Below are 16,562 nucleotides of genomic sequence, written 5' to 3'. Positions count from 1 at the left end.
ACTCCTCTACATCTGCAGGCATCGCAACAAAGCTGACTGGTCTGCTGCTCCTGGTGTCCCACAGACTTCAAAAGGCTCAGACACACAGGTGATGGTTCTACAACTCCCTCCAGGCCTGACCTGTCCCCTCTGCTATTCTGAGGCCAGTATCCCTCGTCAGAACCGCTGGGACCAAACACCTGTGCACTGCATCAACTTGCTGTTGACAAGGCTTGTTGGCTCTGCACTCCAGGGATCTTGTACCTTGCTAGTCCCAACGTTGCTCTGAAGGACTGGACTTTTAACAGTACCAGCGGTGCCAGGGAACAACACCTATAACCTTCATGGGATACCTGTTTCGGCGCACAAATTACAGAGACACGGGAAACTTCCTTCGGCGTCAAAGATCAGCGTTTATTACTGCAGGGAGGCAAAAGTCACAAGAAGTACAACAGTGTGTAGGTTCTGAGAGTCTGCTTCAAATTCCTTATGTAGGTCGCTCTCTTTTATACAGAATGTTGCCATTGCATAACATGTGGACAAAAGATTACAATCCGGTTCCCACAGTAGACTTCAAAAAGGGTCGCTTTCATGTGTTCAGAATCCCGGAACATCTTTATAAATAGCCATGCCCGTTCCCAACTGTAAAAGTACATCTTCCCACCATTAGGCACACCCATTAGTGTTGTAAATGACCAAGAAGGAGAGACAAGAGCAGCTGCAAGGAAGTCAGACACGTGTAGAGAAAAGAGTGTGGGGGTAATATCGGAAGCATGATCGCGAGATCAAAAGAGTTGGATCCATTGCCTGTAAGGCTGTCACAATAGACCGGTACAATCAGATTACCCTCAAGCTGTGCCATCTGCCTTTGCTGTGTCATTCCTCCGGCCATAAAGACGCATGAAAGGAATATGCGTCTTCCGCAAGGCTTGGGAACTAGAGGGTCAAGGGGCGAACAGTTACCTGCTCGCTGACTACGTGAGGGCAAGAAACAAAATGGATGCCGTATCTAAAATGGAACCCGAGGGTTCAGATGAAGAACACGTAATATTAGACGAACCCTGGCAGGTAGTGTAGCGAAAATTCGCACACTTGCCGAACTCGTCTTTTGCGGTTCGTAGATACCAAACTCGTCTATATTCGGTAATGCCCAGAACATCGTAATAATTTTTACGGAACCTCAGACGGTCCTTTTGCCCTCATGTAGGCAAGCACTAGTCGGAATCATAATCGATTTCGATACTCATCAGATCATCCAGATGTTGTTGATACATTATTCTATCCTTCAATGCCTCCTTGGTGACAACGGGCTGTCTTATACACGTCGTAGCGCAAAGGCCACATAAGGCAGGACCACATTGCACACAAAGACAACATGAGAACAGAAATGTCACAACAATCCCTATGATCATCAGAATCTTCCAACCCCAAGTCGATATCAGACCCCAAAACCATCCCAGAAGCGTCCAATTTCCTTCGTCCACGTGTATGGACTCCGAAATTTTGTGCAACTTAGAGATGGCTTGATAAACCGTTGGAGCGTTATCAGGTATGAATATGCAGCAGCTCGAATGGATGACTTTACAAACCCCACCTCTATCTGCTAGAACGATATCTAGAACCATACGGTTCTGCAACGTCATCAGTCTATCCGCTTGGAGCTCGGCTGTCAAATTACCAAGGGCATTTGCAGTTATGTTGGCAGTTGATTCTACTACACGAGTTAACTGTCTCAGGTTCCTGCTATTAACCATCGGTCCCCAGAACGGTAGGAAACCCTTAAAAAAGTCTCCCGCCTCTTGTCCGGAAGTATCTTCTTTGCTAATCACACCTCTTACAATTCTATTTCTGTGATAATCAGAGGCCACAGTGAAAGTGGGAGGCAATAGATTCGCAATATAGCAGGTACCCGAAAAGTCATGAGGTAACCACGTATAGGCTCGATCATAACATACAAAGTAGGTACCCTTGGCAGGCAGGAAAACAGGGGAAGAGAGCGTCGGTAAGACATACGTCTCGGTACAAGCACTCTCCCCAAACTGAGCTCTCGGATTTCGACCAAGACCTTTCAAGCAGAAATTACCAAGGTGAGGTACAATCCATATCGGTGGCGAGCTTTTAAGCTGCCTTTCACCTACTGATAAGCTGTACTCATCTTCACCTAGGGCCAGATGTAGGTAAAAAATATTTACCGATTCTTAATTACCGAATTTTACCGATTCGGTAATTAAGAATCGGTAAATATGAAGGGTGGACATGTAGGTCCATCCAGATGTGTTTTTTACCGATTCGGTAAATATCTGTATTTACCGAATCGGTAAATACCGACCGGTAATGCCCCATTCATTCCTATGGGCTTTGAAGCCCATAGGAATGAATGGGGCATTACCGGTCGGTATTTACCGATTCGGTAAATACCGATTTTGACAAGGGTGCAGGGGGTGTCACTTTGACACCCTCTAGCACCCCCAAAAAAGGTTCGGGTGCCATGTGGCAGGCATACCTGCCCTAAGGGCAGGTCTGCCTGTCATATGGCACAGGTGTGCATGCACACATGTGCATGCACACCGGAATCGGTATTTTACCATCAAATTGAATTTGATGGTAAAATACCGATTTTGTAGGCCTTGTGGGACTCAGAAGAGTCCCACCTACATATCAATTTTACCGAATCGGTAAATATACCGGTCGGTAAATTTACCGACCGGTATATTTACCGAATCAGTAAAATTACCGATTTGCCCTGTTTCCGTGCCCCTACATCTCAATAGCCAAATACCGGTCGGTAACGGCCGAATTCGGCCGTTACCACCGGTATTTGGCTACCTACATCTGGCCCTTAGTTCCTTATATGCTCGCACCTCTTCCTCTGGGATGAGCGATGCGTCAAAAATATCTCTATCTAAGTCTGCAATAGCTCTCGCCAGAGTCTTGTGGTACGGGCCAGGACCAGAGTTTGCTGAGCGTGGTTCTCGATGGGGGTAGGAATCTAGTGCGCTACGGAACATGGTTTGTAATGCTCGAGCTGACCCTTGTGCACTATAAGGCAGAACTAAGTACGGAATACCCTTATCCATGGTATGTGGCATTAATCCACACACCCAACAGTTGGTAGTGTTTACCACTAACTGATGCTGATGCAGGAGTTGAATAAAAGAGTTGTTTCTGAATTCCGCACGTCTGATTTGTTCGTGTTGAGGCAGAGGATAAAAGGAATGTGGAGAAACAGTAGAAACGACATATTGATCATGAGATGGAAGAGTAGGTGTAGCAGAAGACAATAAGAACTGAGACCCATAATATATTCCTCCTACCAATAGCATAGATATGGTGAGAAACAGTATGATTACTTGTGAGAAAAACCATTTTGTATGACATATTTTCTGCAATGTAGATCTTTGCGCCAACATTTCTTCTCTTTTCGACAGCTCAGACAATGATGATTCCATCCCCTAACGACCGTCCGCGACGTTCTTGACGCACTTAGTTCTGAGTAGCGGTTATCAATTCCCAGGAGTTCCCAGAAATTGATAATAGAAACCAACCTTGTGTCGATAGCTGCTAAACAGAAGGAAGTACCCGCACGGCCTTACGGTCAACCTGGATGGTAGGTTCTAGCTAGATAATGTTCTTGGCTGTACGAAAAAGAAAAAAGATACACAATATATATAATGTCCACTGTTTTCAGAGTAACGTAGAACCTATAAACAAAAAAATCTTTTTATTTATGGCTTGTTCGTGGACGAAGAAAATATCGGCTACTTCCAGGGTGAGTCTGATCTTCAAACAATGGATTGGACGGCAAAGGAGTGTTCAATTGTTCAGGCAATTGTTCGACAGTCAAATTTTCCAAGGTTGACGTGGAGGAAATTGTTTGAGAGGAGTCAGCAACGGTGTCAGATACAAGCCGAGCTTCGCTGAATGGAACGAAACGTGGTGGAGTGTCGGTCTCAGATGAAGAAAGACCTCTTCTCATCCAGGTGTCCGATGGTAGAGGAAGCGGGACTCTTTTGGTGTGGGTAGCGTGTACCCAGTTCCGGCGTCCGTGTAGTCGAACCGCCGTCCTCGTAGCCAGCTGTACCTGAAACGGGCCCACAAATCTTGGTTCAAGGTTTCGTTTTCGTCCGTAGTTTCTGACGAGGACCCAGTCCCCTGGTTGAAGTCGATGACCAGGACCCTCTGTTTGTGATGGCAGAGACTCAAAGACCTGTTGATGAATCAAACTCAATTTAGCAGTCAGATCATAGAGATAATCAATCAACATAGGGTATTCAATTCTGTCAACTTCCTTAGGTCTTGGGACTCCCCATATATTAGCAGGACGACCGAACACAATCTCATATGGGCTGAGCCCTACTCGAGAGTGTACAGTTGCCCTGGTCGACAGGAGAGCCAGAGGCAAAGCGTCGGGCCAAGATAAACCAGTTGTTGCCTGAATTTTAGCCAATTTCAGTTTTAGAGTGCCATTATATCCCTCCACCAAGCCTGCTGATTGTGGATGGTTTGCACTATGAAATTTTTGTACTATCCCTAAACCGCGGCACACACTCTTCATCACACTCCCAACAAACTCACTTCCGTTGTCCGACCATACGACCCGAGGCATTCCGTAGCGGGGAAAATACTCTTTGAGCAAAATTTTTGCCGTGGATAAAGCCGTATTATCCTTAAGGGGGTAGGCCTCAATCCACCTAGAGAATGCACACACCACAACCAACACATACTTCAAGTTATTACATCGGTCCATGTGGATAAAGTCCAACTGGATAACTTCGAAAGGGTACGTAGGAGGGGCAAAATGGCCAGGTGGAGTGGGGGTGCCCTTACCAGGATTGTGCATCAAACACACCATACAATTTTTAACCACTCTCTCAGCACACTTAGTAATCCCATCATTCTTCCATACATGAGACAACAACTTGCATATGCCTTTAGTGTTGATGTGTGCCATACCATGAGCCATTGTAACAACAGCGAGCACATACGCATCCGGTAACATCCATCTCTGCTTCTCTGATAAATCAACCCAACATCCATTCTCATCCAATCTTCCCGTGCTCTCTCTCCATTTAGTCCTTTCCGTCTCAGTGGCTTCATTCTGTATTCCTTTCACACTTTCAAATGTGTCTTCACACATACCAGTCTCTGTTGGCCATCTCACTGAGCTCGTAACATACATTCTGTTCGTCAAATCTTTAGCCGTTTCTTTAGCCGTTTCATCTGCAAACGCATTTCCACGACCCACATCATCTGTTACTTTCTGATGTGCGCTACATTTGACTATGGCCACTTGTTTAGGCAATGTGAGTGCATCTAAAAGATCATTTACAAGCTGACCATGTTGAATCTTCGTGCCATGCGACGTAAGGAATCCTCTCTCTCTCCATAGTCGTCCAAAACTATGTGCCACACCAAACGCATACTGACTATCTGTAAACACATTCACCCGTTTATCTTTAGACAACACACACGCTCTCGTCAAAGCGATTAACTCGGCAGCCTGAGCCGAATTCTGGCTTAGTCTTTCGCTTTCCACAATCGTTCTCAATGTAACTACAGCATATGCAGTCGTCACATCACCGTTCGGCAACTTGAAACAAGAACCATCCACATACAAAGTACCATCGGGATCTGTCAATGGAGTATCTTTTAGGTCAATACGACCCTTAGTTTCCTCCTCAGTTCTGAGATAGCAGTCATGTACTGCTTCACCATTTGATTCTGTGTCAATCGGCAGCAATGTTGCTGGATTCAACACATTACATCGTTTTATCCGTATGTGACTGGCCAGCAACGTCAACTCATATCCAGACAATCTTGCGCTCGTCAGATGTTGAGTTTTCGTTCGATTCAATAGAGTGTCAACTGCATGCGGAACCATTACCGTGAGCATATTATCCATAACTAAACCTGCGGACTGTCGAATGGACGCCGCAGCTGCCGCTGTTGCCCTTAAACAACTTGGCAAGGCTCTTGCTACTGGGTCTAAAGTCGAAGAAAAATAGGCACATGGGCGTTGCTTACCACCAAAAGGTTGTGTCAGGACACTCAACGCACAACCATCCCTCTCGTGAACGTATAGTGTAAATGGCTTACTGTAGTCAGGAGTGCCCAACACAGGAGCCGAACACAACGCATCACGTAATTCAGAAAATCTTTTCTGACACTCTTCAGTCCAAGGCAATGGGGATGAAACATCCTTGCACGTAAGGGCTATCAATGGTTTCGCCAACAATGAAAAATTTGGAATCCATTGTCTGCAATAGGACGTAATACCTAAAAAGGCTCGAACATCTCTCTCGGTTTTTGGCACAATCATTCGGGTAATCTCTGCAATTCTCTCTGGGGTCAACCTTCTCCCTTATTTGGCAAAACTGGGTAACATTTATCTATTTTCATATGATGCAATCTAGTAGAGATTTCCATTTCCTTTTCTTCTTTGTCCTGTTTACATTCTCGTATAGTTTGCATTATCGGAACGAACCCTTGCTTTTGATCCTTTTTAAGTTGTTTGATTTCTTTCTGCTTGGCCTCTTTACGCCATATCCGAAAGGAATCAAACATAGCTGGCCTAGCTTTCTTTAAAAATAATTTAGCCTCAAGATTATCTAAAATCGAAAGTTCAAAAGTTCCATGTGGTGGCCATCTAAGGTCACCGTCTTTCTTTGTATAGCGGACCCAGTAATCATTATATATTATAGGACCCACCCCATGTCGACTATAAAGATCATGTATCGGAGTTCCAATTGGAGGTATCGGACACGAATCCTCCAACCGGGAATCCATTGCGCAACATTTGAAAATACGAAACAAACCACTATGGCTAGGCATCGTGCACACTAACCTAGTATCAAACTTCAAGGATTACCGAAGTAATTAAACCTCGTGTAAGTCAAAACCCTCGGTTTTTGGCAATTGCAACTGTCAAATAATACTAAGGACCAATACTAAGAACCACAAATGCAATGGAACCATGCAATACAACAAAGCCTTAAGGCTACCACAAAGCTCGGAGAGCTAACCACAAAGCCTGAGGAGGCTATTACAAAGCTCGGTGAGCTATTACAACAAAACCTTAAAGGCTAACAACAAAGCTTTCAAGAAGCTAGAACAACCACTAAGGACTGGGAGCGACCCACAAATACTTAACTCAGAACTTCAATGGCGTCACCAGGAAGGCCCGTCTATCGTCTCGCTTGTACATAAGGTCTGCGCCGGGCGTCGAAGACAGGTCGACAGTCAGGGCATCGGTCCGTCGCAGCCGTCAGGAGGCGGGAATCTTCGCAAGGAAAAACTTCGGGCCACTTATTTCGACAACAGGATCGATGAAGCGGGGTGCACCTTCCCTTGGAGATTTCACACGAAGTTCCTCACGATCATCAGGCTTTGGACCGGTACCGCTGAAGTCGCCCCACGATGGGTGCCAACTGAAGGACTGGACTTTTAACAGTACCAGCGGTGCCAGGGAACAACACCTATAACCTTCATGGGATACCTGTTTCGGCGCACAAATTACAGAGACACGGGAAACTTCCTTCGGCGTCAAAGATCAGCGTTTATTACTGCAGGGAGGCAAAAGTCACAAGAAGTACAACAGTGTGTAGGTTCTGAGAGTCTGCTTCAAATTCCTTATGTAGGTCGCTCTCTTTTATACAGAATGTTGCCATTGCATAACATGTGGACAAAAGATTACAATCCGGTTCCCACAGTAGACTTCAAAAAGGGTCGCTTTCATGTGTTCAGAATCCCGGAACATCTTTATAAATAGCCATGCCCGTTCCCAACTGTAAAAGTACATCTTCCCACCATTAGGCACACCCATTAGTGTTGTAAATGACCAAGAAGGAGAGACAAGAGCAGCTGCAAGGAAGTCAGACACGTGTAGAGAAAAGAGTGTGGGGGTAATATCGGAAGCATGATCGCGAGATCAAAAGAGTTGGATCCATTGCCTGTAAGGCTGTCACAATAGACCGGTACAATCAGATTACCCTCAAGCTGTGCCATCTGCCTTTGCTGTGTCATTCCTCCGGCCATAAAGACGCATGAAAGGAATATGCGTCTTCCGCAAGGCTTGGGAACTAGAGGGTCAAGGGGCGAACAGTTACCTGCTCGCTGACTACGTGAGGGCAAGAAACAAAATGGATGCCGTATCTAAAATGGAACCCGAGGGTTCAGATGAAGAACACGTAATATTAGACGAACCCTGGCAGGTAGTGTAGCGAAAATTCGCACACTTGCCGAACTCGTCTTTTGCGGTTCGTAGATACCAAACTCGTCTATATTCGGTAATGCCCAGAACATCGTAATAATTTTTACGGAACCTCAGCTCCTTCTCCACTTTCCACACCTGTTGCAGCTCCCAAGGCTTGTTGGTGCTCCCGCGGACACCAACCCCCTGGTTCTCGACTTCTGATATGGGACAGCTCATGCACGGCTCCTGGTCTTGCTCAGCATTGCCAGATCCTCATAGCTGCAGCAACAAGGTCACTGTCAACTCTCCTGAACCATCCGTCATTGGTGGTCACTGCTCTTCCGTGCCTCCTGGTCACCTCAGAGTGGCATAGACAGTGTCCCCTCTGCTTACAAGTTCACCTCTTCAAGAATCCACCCTTATATTCCACCGGACTCTTTCACAGTCTTCTCCAGCGGCATCTTTCTTGAAGTCCGCAATTGTGGCCTCCCGTGATTTCCAACGCCACTTCATACCTATGCAACTGGCTTCCCTGGGGCAGGTATCCTGCTTCCTGGGGTATCCACGGGTGTGGTGACTCTCCAACCTTCTGTCTTTCATGGGGGTTTCTTCAGGGTCCACTGGGAAGGGTCCTTCTTCTTTAAAACTGCAACCACGACTTCCCCGTTGATTTCTATTGGATACGCAGCTGCGTTTCATCTGCACACAGCCTAGGTGGGGTTCCAGGGTACTTACCTTGGGTGGCTCCTTGTGTCCCAAGCTCCTCCGAGTCTCCTGGTCCAAGTACCGACTTCGGTCGCAGTTCACATTCCACTTACCAAATATATGGTGTGGTCTCCACCTGGAGACACTGTATTTTGTTCTTGCATACCTGTTACATTTGAAGTATTCTTGTATATTTGTGTTTGTATCTCTGAGTAGGGGATATACCAATGTGTTAGTGAGTGTTGTGTAATAAATAGAACTATTGCTATATATACACTGTGTGGTTCTTTTTCGTTTAACCTACACTACGTGATTAGATCTGGTAAAACAAGCTGCTTAACACTCCTTCAAGATAAGCCTGGAGGCTGCTCTCCACAGCTACCACTTCGAGACCTTTCTATGTTTGTCTAAAGACCACTAAAATCACCATAAGGGTTGTCTGGATTAGTGTAAGGTAATACACTTAAATAAGTGTGCACCAAATACTAAGCCAGCCACCTACACTCTGTGTCAGGATATAAATAAGTGCTCAGGCTTGCCTCAGGTGATTGACAACCGCAAATACTGAGGAACCTTCTTGTTCCTTGATTTTGTGACTCACAGAACTCTTTCTAAATAAATACACTTACAAACTCGACCAAAGCCTGAATCCAGTGTTTTATTTCACAGTCTTGGTGTGTTGACTGGGAATCACTACAACTTTACCGCAAACAGTGGTGTGAGTTGGACCAGATCTCCACGCTATGGCACAAAGTGTCAAAGATGCATTCATCTTGCAACCCAGATGAAAAGTACTTTGCACACTGCCTGTGTTTCCTTATCCCTTTTAAAAGTGAAGTTAAAACATGATTTCCAAGATGTTAGCAGAGGTGTCAGCCTTTGGGAGTGTGATCCTTTATAAGGGCAGGGCTTTAAGTGGGCAGGGTCTCACCGGTGCTCACCACCGGCAGTTTTTTAAAGGGGACCTCGAAACGGGTCTCTATCGGGCTCTGTTTTGTGCCTTGGCACAGGCGGTCCAATTTTTCCAGACTGCAGTCACAGCAGGCACATCGATGTGCGCTGCTCACATTGCTCACTTCACAATAGTGGAGAAGTTACAGCATGACGTCATGCCAGGTGAGCGTTCTAGGGGAAGGGAAATCCTTTAAAGAGTCATTTTCTCTCTGGATTTCCATTCTCATTTTGAAACGCAGGAGTACAGCACTGTCCACCAGGGCTCTAAGTGGAAGGTTTTTCAATATTATATACAAGCCATAGTTGCTGCTTATTTATCTTATGTAACTAACAACCGTTGACAAAGCCAATAGTCCTGACTTGTTGTAGGTATGATGTTACTTGGTATATTATATATCTGGATGCAATGAAAAACAAGCATTTACAATGCAATGGTCTCGGCAATATTATAGGTAGAGCTATTGGTATTGCTCATTATTTTTTTTATCTTTTTTGTATCCCTAAATAAATGGCATTGTCATTTCTATTGGCATTAGCTTTTTTTTGCATATGTGATACCTATTGCATTAGCAGAGAGAGAGTGAGGTATTGAAATAGAGGGAGAGTGAGGTAGTGAGAGAGAGAGTGAGGTAGATAGAGAGTGAGGTAGTGAGATAAGAGAGAGTGAGGTAGTGAAAGAGTGAGGTAGTGAGGGAGAGGGATGTTGTGAGGTAGTGAGATATAAGCATAGAGTGATGTTGTGATGTAGTGAGATAGAGAGAGAGGTAGTGAAAGAGAGAGTGAGTTAGTGAGATAGAAAGAGTGAGGTAGTGAGATAGAGAGTGATTGAGGTAGTGAGTTAGAGAGAGAGAGAGTGAAGTTGTGAGGTTGTGAGCTAGAGAGTGAGGTAGTGAGACACATGCACCAAATGCTACACACCGCTTGTGGACTTTGCACGTATGACGTGGAGCCGAGATAGGATGAACAATATTGGATGGTCATATTTGCAGAGCTGTCACACATGACTCACATCATAATCACACCCTCACCAGAACGAGCGCTCTTAGGTTATGTACATGACATCCCTAAAACCTCACGCCGCTTTGAGGCACCATGCACTTTCCTACACAAAAAGCAAGGCTTAACAGCTTAATCCACTGTAACACTAACTGTGAGCTATACGCTAACTGGCAACCAATAGCATGTAGACCTTGTGACACATGGCAGCCATTGCGAGAAGAACTCCTTACGTTGGAAAACACCACTAGCTCCCCATCTTAGCAAAGTCACTCCCTCTCAACACCTAAGAGGATATGCCAAGTAACGTGCCATATGACGGACCTGCTTAAAAAAAACAGATTACTTTGCGGGTCTGCTGTGGAGCGAGCCCCAGAAACGTGCGGTTCTCTGGACCCACTGGGCACATGGCGTGAGTGTGAATAGACAGAAGAGTGGGGTAAGGGGGGTGAAATGTACTGCCTATTCATGTACTTGTAAAAAATTAAGACCATAACAGGTGCCTTTGTTACTGCAAAATAGTTTGAAGGAAAAAAAAAAAAGAGGGAAATGTTGGGAGTATTGAGCATCCTCATGCGACTCTAAAGCACATCGATGCTGTGTTGTGTAATGATAGTCCCATGTTCGGTAGTGGATTGGTGCCTGCGTGGTTCACAACAATGTTCGGCATCTTCAACACATGTCCAGCAACTGCCTGACACTCCTAGTTGTGGGGGTGTCTAAATTGCATATAAACTGTCAAGATACTTCATGGTGTCTGGCGTTACTCTCAATGGGGGCGTTGGGAAACTTCGGAGGACGGAGTAAGCAAAATGAGGCAAAAGTCCTAAAAAAAAAAGCCACAGAATAATCTGTTCAGTGTCCAATGACATCAAGAGTGTTCCACCTCATGCTTGCCAACATTCTGATACTCAAATAAGAGAATGTTTCATTTTTCAATTCCACGAAATACCATAACTAGAATTAATACCGCATTGTGTGCGGTTCTCCTCACAGCATGGATCTAGCGCATACCTGTGCAGTGCAACAGATGGCACATTTATCGCTAGCATTGAGTATGCAAGGAAAGGGAGCATGCTTTCTTACAAACCGGGGCGGGCTGCAGATTAAAGATTTTAGGACTTACCAAGGCGATCCCTTTCCTGCCTGCTACTTACTTGTGGGTGCCACGTGGTCTACGGGTTTACCAAGGTTTACTTGGTGTTTAAGAGTGTGCGTGGAGGCTGGTGTAAGCAACGACGCGGGGGAAAGATGCTCTGGGTGCAGGAAGTGTCATGGAAAGGGTGAGCTGGTAGAGGACGACAGTCTGGAAACACATGCACTCTTATGGAGTGTTAGAACCTAACTAAATCAATGTACCTCAAGAATCATGTGGCTAGTGGGAGGACACTTGCCACCAACCGCAAACTGTATGCTAGTGACCGCACAGATAACCAATTGTAACTAATGGGTGGGCTGTAAACCTGTTTTAATATTTTTCTTTTTAATTACAAGAGATTTTGCAAGCGCTCTGCAGGCGAAAACTAAAAAGCAGCGCTCCAAGGCTGCAGCGCGCTTACAGAGGTGCGGAAGGCCAAAGGTGAGAGGGCAGGCGAGGAATGAGGTACACTTGCACAGCAGGGCATGGCTCCCACCACAAACAGCTTGAGAAGCTGAAGGGCAAGGGTGAGGAGCACAAGGGCAGGGACGAATGCACAGGCAGAGCAGTGTACATCTCCCAGAACTGCAACAGGAGATGCCGAAGGGCAGGAATAGAGCTGCACCGAGATCAAAATGGGGGTTTCGGCGATGGGGGAAAAAAATAAAAAAACAAAATCAGAGAGTGTCAAGCAGGTCAGGGTAGTGGGAGAGGGAGCCGTGAGAGTTGGATGGCCAGGACGGAGACAACTTTCAGAGCGTTACTCTTACCGTCAGTCGAACCTCGGCGGCACAGCCCTGTCCACGGTCAGCAGGAGGCTGAGAGGGGCATGCCGTTGCTTTGCTGCACAGCTCTCCGCCGGGACTGCTTCCGTGCACTCTGCTCTCTGCTGCACAGGTCTGCGCCGGGACTGCTTCCATGCACTCTGCTGCACAGCTCTCCGGCCGGCCGGGGGGGACAGGTCCCGTGCACAGTATCTGCAGTACCCGCCTGGAGAAGGAGAGGTCCGGTGCACGCCTCAGCTTGGGACACAACACAGCTCTCCCACAGAGACAGTGCTGCGCACACTGCCGCCTCTGAGTGAAGTGCAGCTTTTCTTCACAGACCAGCCCTTTGCTCACAGATGGGACGGCGGCTGGCTCCTTCTCCTCCGCGGCGGGACTACCGGCTTGCTTGTAGGCCGGCCTCCGTCCTCTCTCCGCTTGCCTGTCTTCCTGCCTTAGGGGTCCGCCAATAGCAGCGAGGCCCCGAGCAGGAAGGCGGGCAGGAAGGCGGGTGCAGCGTGTGGGAATCCCGGGCCCGGCGGTGAAGTCTTTGGCAATGCCGGGTGGGCCCCGGCCTTAAATTAAACGGCGATGTCCCTGGCAGGGTGGGCACCTGCCAGGGGACCCGAAAATCGCCAAGGAGCGGGGCAAATGCACGGCACAAACGGGGGCAGAGGCAGAGGCTCGAGTCTCACCCTCACTGCGGGGAAAGGAAAATGGCTGCCACAGGGTTCCACATTTTTCGGAATCGGGGGCGTGGTTTTGCTGTTTTGAGTGACGCATGACGTCACTGTCTAAAGAACAGCAAAAATTACGCCCCCGAATCCAAAAAAGACGGGGCTTGTTTGGAGTGACGCATCTCTCCTCCAATGGCTGGCCTCCGTTTAGGAAGCCAGCCAATGGAGGAGAGACGGGGCAGGAAGGCGGGACCTACAGCGCTACTAAGAATCATTAAATCTCTGGCCTAAGACTGCGCAAGCGCAGCCTTTAGGCCTTCGACCTAAAAACAGCAAAATAAAAGTTGGGCGGCACAGTATGCTAAGCACAGAATTTTAGCTTACGTGTTTTTAAGCCACGTCCTTAATTAAATAGGCCACGCCCCTTGGAGAGACCCTCTACCCCCCCAGTTTTTTCATCCCATTTAAAGCCCTGTATACGGGCCTACTCCCCAAGGTTGATGACGTCTGAGAGTAGTCAGTAACAACATAGTAGGCATTCAGCAGCAGGGCCACTCCCACAATATGTATAAGGTGCGTTCTGAAGTCTCACATGTCTCAGAGGATAAATGGCCAGATGTAGGTATCCAAATACCGGTCGGTACCGGACGAAAATACTGATTTTCGGCCGTTACCGACCGGTATTTGGATACTGAGATGTAGGGCATTAAAAAACACAGATTCTGTAAATTTACCGAATCTGTGTTTTGAGATGTAGGTAGCACTGTGTGCTACAGGGCTTTAAGGATTCGTTATTTACCACCAACTATTAGTTGGTGGTAAATAACGAATTCCTATGTAAATGCAAATATGTGCAAATATGTGGCACACATACATGCCCTTGGGGGCATGTATGTGTATACAAGCACTAATCAGGGGTGCAACAGGGTGTCAAAGTGACACCCTGCCACCCTTGAAATTTTTGGTATTCACCGAATCGGTAATTACCGATTTGGTAATTGGCCTCCAGGCCCAGAGGAATCAATGGCAAATACCAAATCTGTAAATACCGATTCGGTAATTATCGAATCTTACCGATTCAATAAAAATACCGAATTATTACCTACATCTAATTTACCGATTCTAAAATACCGAATCGGTAAAATTCGGTATTTTAGAATCGGTAAAAAAGATTTACCTACATTTAGCCCAAAATGATCTTATCTTGTACATATCACAGGCGGGTGAAGTTTGGGCAGCTGTCTTTTGCAAACTTCTTAATTTTTTTATAACTTTGACACTTTTATGAGGTAGACGAAGCTTAAAATATCGAATGAGTTTTTAAAATTCTGAAAAAAGTTGATTTCATGGCAGAGAACACTTGCAAAGCCAATAAAAGCTCTCTTGTAGGTACCGTTCACAGGAAAGTGGTGCAAAACCTACCATGACAGGTTCCTGAAGTTACAAAATAAGTCAAATTCGCAAAAAGTGGCCAGCGAAATTGTAATTTGGCATATGCCTTCACCTGTGATGGGCACCACTCCTCTCCTTAATGTCCAACAGGAGGGGCACGAACAGCCTTTTACCCATAGCAGCCCTATGGAGCCACCCATAGGGGCACTGGAATTAGGTCGGTTTACTTCGTGCATAATTATCTGCCTCTCAATATGTTTCCTGCTTAGTATTTTCATTTGTAGAAATTATTATTAACTCGTTCTAAGGAATGACACAATGGATCCGTGTCAGATATATTAATAACGTGTTATGTATATAGCGCCAAAGCTCTTCACACAGAACATTGTTTACACTATTAACATTACCCAAATGAACTCGTACTTGTTTTATCGACCCCAGAAGGTTGAAAGGATGAGTCAAGCTTGCTTGGTTTCTAATACCCGACTTGCAGACCACACACAGATCTCAGCAGCGAACGCACAGCTCGCTGAGCTACCTACTTTATCCCATTGCGGATTACTGGTGGCTGCAAAGCATCAGATCCAAATGGGGAACCCCCTACCATGCCAGCAGACCACACACACACACACACAGATCTTAGCAGCGAGCGCTCAGTTCGCTGAGCTATCTTCTTTACTCAATTGCGGATTCCCGGTGGCTGCAAAGCTTCAGATCCAAGTGGAAACCCCCCTTTAATGCCTGCAGACCACACGCAGATCTCAGCAGCTCGCGAGCAGCTCGCTGAGCTATCTGCTACAATATCCCATTGCGGATTCCCGTTGGCTGCAGAGCGTCAGGTCCAAGTGGGGAACACCCCTTTCCTTCCACCCCTTCAGCGCCGCCGGAGGCACCAGGGAGGTAATTAAGTAGCAAATAACAAGTGCGATGGGTGAAGAGGAAGTGTGGGGAGCCAATGATGGGAAACCATGGCGACAGCTCCTGGGCATCAAAGCCCGGGTCTCTCCCCGGTCCCACGCCACCAGCCGTGCCCTGATCCCGGCACGCACGCCGAGGGGGGCTGGGGCTGGAGAATGAACACGGCCCTTGTCTCCCAGCAGCTGCCACTGAAAGGGGCGGTTGACAAAGCCGTGCGTGGGGAAGAGCAAACAGCGCTGGAGCGCCCCGCTCACCCCTCCGGGTTAATCCAGTCTGTCCCCTCTCTCCCGGTGCTCTCCACAGCTCCTGCCTGTGCCCTAAATGCCATGATCCGCCTATGAGCACAGCCTCCTATCTGCACCACGGCAGCTCTCTGGCAGGCCCCACCACCACACTGTGCACAAGTGCCTCGAAGTGGTGTGCCCCTGCGCCTTGGGCAGCGAACTTTCTGCTGGCCTAGGCAAAGTAACATTTAGTTCCAAGGGAGTAACTAGACAATTTAAATACCCCCACTTGAAACACACCTCTAATCAGACCCTGCATGCGGAGCGAGCAAATGTGACCCTCCCAAGAAGAGCTCCTTTCACCCTCCTTCCCGCTATCCATCAATGTATCCTTCCAACTATTCATCCATCCATCTGTCCATACCTTCACCGTTACATATACCCACCCATTGCCCCATCCACCAATCCATCTTTTCACCGGTCCACCCATTTTCATGTATCCATCTGTCGGTTAACCATCCATCAATTCACTCATCTACATCTGAACATTCTTCCATACTTCCATCCATTTACACTTTCGCCAGTCAACCCGTACACTCTTCTAGCCAGTCATTCTTTCATCCT

At 46.9% G+C, this 16,562-nt stretch overlaps 1 long non-coding RNA gene across 1 annotated transcript in view; it reads right to left on the bottom strand.

Annotated features, from left to right (window-relative positions):
• LOC144762245 (uncharacterized) overlaps positions 1 to 16,562 on the bottom strand; it is a 637,926-nt gene that overhangs the window by 316,679 nt on the left and 304,685 nt on the right. The gene's annotated exons all lie outside the window — the stretch shown is intronic.

This window comes from Lissotriton helveticus, chromosome 6, assembly GCF_964261635.1.
Source record: "Lissotriton helveticus chromosome 6, aLisHel1.1, whole genome shotgun sequence".
Classification (NCBI taxonomy): domain Eukaryota; kingdom Metazoa; phylum Chordata; class Amphibia; order Caudata; family Salamandridae; genus Lissotriton; species Lissotriton helveticus.
The sequence above is the reverse complement of the archived record's forward strand: the minus strand, read 5'-3'. Positions and strand labels throughout refer to the sequence as shown.